The 3380-nt window shown below is 38.9% G+C and overlaps 1 long non-coding RNA gene across 1 annotated transcript; it reads left to right on the top strand.

The window, feature by feature from the left end:
• Positions 1 to 296: 296 nt before the first annotated feature.
• On the top strand, positions 297 to 2892 carry LOC106934482 (uncharacterized). The gene is made up of 3 exons (XR_001421707.1): positions 297 to 486; positions 2494 to 2543; positions 2647 to 2892. It is a non-coding gene; the product is annotated as an uncharacterized LOC106934482 (long non-coding RNA).
• The last annotated feature ends 488 nt before the right edge of the window (positions 2893 to 3380 follow it).

Here is a 3380-nt window from a genome sequence, read left to right as displayed (position 1 = left end):
AATTAGGTAACTTTATGTTATTAAAGGTAAAGTTTAAACAGTAATGATTTCCTGGTTAATGTCAAGTTGTCATAACAAAGGCATTTTGAATAATGTCAACTTTGTATTAAAAGTGTCATAATTTACCGAATTACGCTTTATGACATCAGTCATAAATATTCATGAAGGCTTATTGATGTTCATGACATGTTATGTCATGTTTATGACAGTGTCATGACAGTCTTATTCAACCCCCTTCAAATAAAGTGTTACCGCATTAGTTTGCTTTTATTTATTTGCCTGCTGATTTTTTTCCCAAAAACTAAATGTAACTGTGCAGTGAAGCTAACTAAACATGAATAAACTGACTTTAAAGCAGCTAGACCTCATCAAAATGTTTTCCAAAATGAGTAGAAAATGAATCAAATGTCACTTCACCTTCTGCTCTGGATGTGACAAACACAGGGCTGGAGTCTGGGAGCTGGCAGGAGAGTCCACTTCAAACAGGTCTGTTTAGTTTTCCTTTTTTATTATTTCATGTCATCTGTAACAGATAAGATGTATAGCATATATGTACAGTATGTGCCCGTTGTGCCTTGTGTGGGTCAGAAGTACTGTTTTTTGCACTTTAGTGGGATACTGATGTGGGCCAGGCAGTGACGGCCCACATCTTGTCAGGTGTGGCTTTGTGGTTTCTGTGGCTGGTATTAGTGAGGGTCCGGTGCGTTGTGCTGGTTTGGTACACCACGAGTTTGCCTTGAGTTGGGGATGTGGTTGTGTTGGTGTAGGTCTGCACAACCAACATATGGCTTGTGTGTGCCCTCTGGTAATATCATGCAGACACACACACTTCCCCAGTAATACTTTTGTCTCACTCTTTAGCTTATTGTACAGAAGTGCAGCCTTTTGAAACCCATTTGTAAGAAGTTACATATTGGTAATTTTGTAATGTTCCGTAACCGAAGTCTCTTTTACTGATTAACATGGAAAAATTGTCTTGCTGGAAGGGAAAATTTTTCATGCAAATTACTTTGGCTTACATTTCAGCAAGTTTCAGAAGAACTCTTCACACTGATATGTATTTTAGTTTTGACTTATAATAACACTACCATACACTCTGATACAACTCCAGTTGACAGAGTTCTTCTTTTCACAATTGATACCCATTATTTCAAAGGTCTTATAAAACACTTTCCAATATGACTGATGCTCATTCAACACTTAACCTGCTTAATCTGATGGATTAGACAAAGGCCAAATTAAATCATGGTTTATGGGAATCATGGGGAAAACATGGGAAACAGATAACAGGGTGTTTCGAATGCCTCAGTTTCTCACATTGCTTCAGGTATTCTCTGGAACGACTAAGATTTATCTACAGACGTTCAATCCCTTAGAAATATTTGGAATTGTTATGGTGTGTCAAATTCATGACATCTTGGATATCTGGGAGGAAACAAGACCGGGTCCTTTGGGATCTAATTAGGTTTAGGTAACATATACGTTTAAGAAAACCTGTTCGCAGTATGGAGAAATTTTATTTGTTACAAAAATGTTTTTTCGCCCAGCAAACAAAAGTTTTACACAGAAAATATGTCTGTTACCAAAGGCTGTGAGGGTCACTTTAAAAGAAGACTGAAGCTTTACAGACTGCAGACTAAATGGTGGTTAGCTCGTGAGATGTTGCTCTACAAACTAACATTTACTCACAAGTAAATGTTATTTCCAGAACAATGAAAATAATCAAAACAATGTTAACATTTTCACAAAAATTATGCTCTTAAGCAATTTTTTTTTTTAAATGTACATTTAACTCTTGTGCGTGCGATGACTGAGGCAAAAGTGCAGGACTGTGGCAAATGATACAAGTTTTATGTGTGTGGGGTCAGTTGGACCCCACAAGGGTTTATAGAAACTTGCCAATATGAGTTATTCCCAGAGTAAGAGGAAAAATAAAGTTCTATTCTTTTCTAGTCTATGCTGCTCCATGTTTTAGCTTCCAGATGGTCTGTCTGAAAATTCAAAAGGTTGTCCTGTAAACATCTCAAAATATATCAGCAGGAATGGACACCAAAGTCATTTTCTGGTCTTTATAATTAAAGCCTAACAGGCATACAAAGACAAGATAAGCAACCAAAACCCAAATAAAGAATAGACTAAAGTGATCAAGCAGTAAATGCTCTATCATAATTGAATGACAGTAATTCATAACAAGGAATTTTCAAAGAGAAAATGCAAAACTTGTCTCCAGCCCGGCCATTTCACCGTAATGACAGAGTCATATCTATGATTCAGGTGCTAATGGAAAAGATACAATCCAGGAACTGCCAAGAAATTGAGTGACAAGAAACTATGAGCTCACTTTGGTCCAGACACTGCCCTCAGCACTGACAGCAGCGAGCTGCTAACCTCCAACCCTCCTCCCAGCCAATCACTGGCCAGCTCATTACTAACACAGCACCATTGTGTTAATTGAAGCCAAGCTAACTACGCCGTTTTTCTCGCTCTATAAAGGTAGAAGAATCATCACCTGCACTGAGCTGCTTCTCCCTCCAGCTACACAGGTAATTGAATTGTGGCAGGTCTCTCAGTAAGCTGGCTTGTTTTAATAACTTCACTAGATTGTGTTTAATAAGTGTGCCTTAAACGCTGTTTTTGTCGGGTCAGGGAGGATGAGGAAGGTCAAATTTGATAATGGAAATGAGAAAAGGGGCCATATTTCTGGCTCTGCTCCAGGGACTGATGTAATCGTTGCAGCCTTGTCTCCAGAGTGGGAAGTTCAACTGTAGGCCAGACAGCTGGAGAACATGAAGGCAGGGTGGATAAACACCAGAACTAAAAATACAAAATAAAAACTTTGTAGAACTGATTTGTTTTTTACATATTTTATTGAAAATGCTACACCAAACAATGATATTCAAATATCATGGGAAAAAAACGTTTTTAAGAGCCCAACAAACTGAATACTTGCATCACTTTGGGACAGGATCTGTCTCACATTGGGCTGTGATGTGTGGAAGTAAAAGAAACTTCATTTTATTACATTGCTATTGAGAGGCAAAAAGTAAAGATAAAAACATCTAAGACATAATTTAGCCATAAGCAACTCTAAACAGGTGGGTTTTAAGTTGAGATTTAAAGGCACTTAGTGTTTCAGCTGTTTTACAGTTTTCTGGAAGTTTGTTCCAAATTTGTGATGCATAGAGGAGACTGATTCCAGAACCAGAGCCATGCGTCAAGGTGAGACTGACTATTTCTAGCCGGAACCTCTCAACCTCACACATTAGCTCTGGCTCCTTCCCCACCAGAGAGGTGACATTCCACGTCCCAAGAGCCAGCTTCTGCAACCGAGGATCGGACCGCCAGGGCCCCCTCCCAGGACACGCTGGAGGGACTATGTC

The sequence above is a fragment of the Poecilia latipinna genome, unplaced genomic scaffold (assembly GCF_001443285.1).
Source record: "Poecilia latipinna isolate Pla-1442-1.1 unplaced genomic scaffold, P_latipinna-1.0 Scaffold1815, whole genome shotgun sequence".
Lineage (NCBI taxonomy): Eukaryota > Metazoa > Chordata > Actinopteri > Cyprinodontiformes > Poeciliidae > Poecilia > Poecilia latipinna.
The sequence above is the reverse complement of the archived record's forward strand: the minus strand, read 5'-3'. Positions and strand labels throughout refer to the sequence as shown.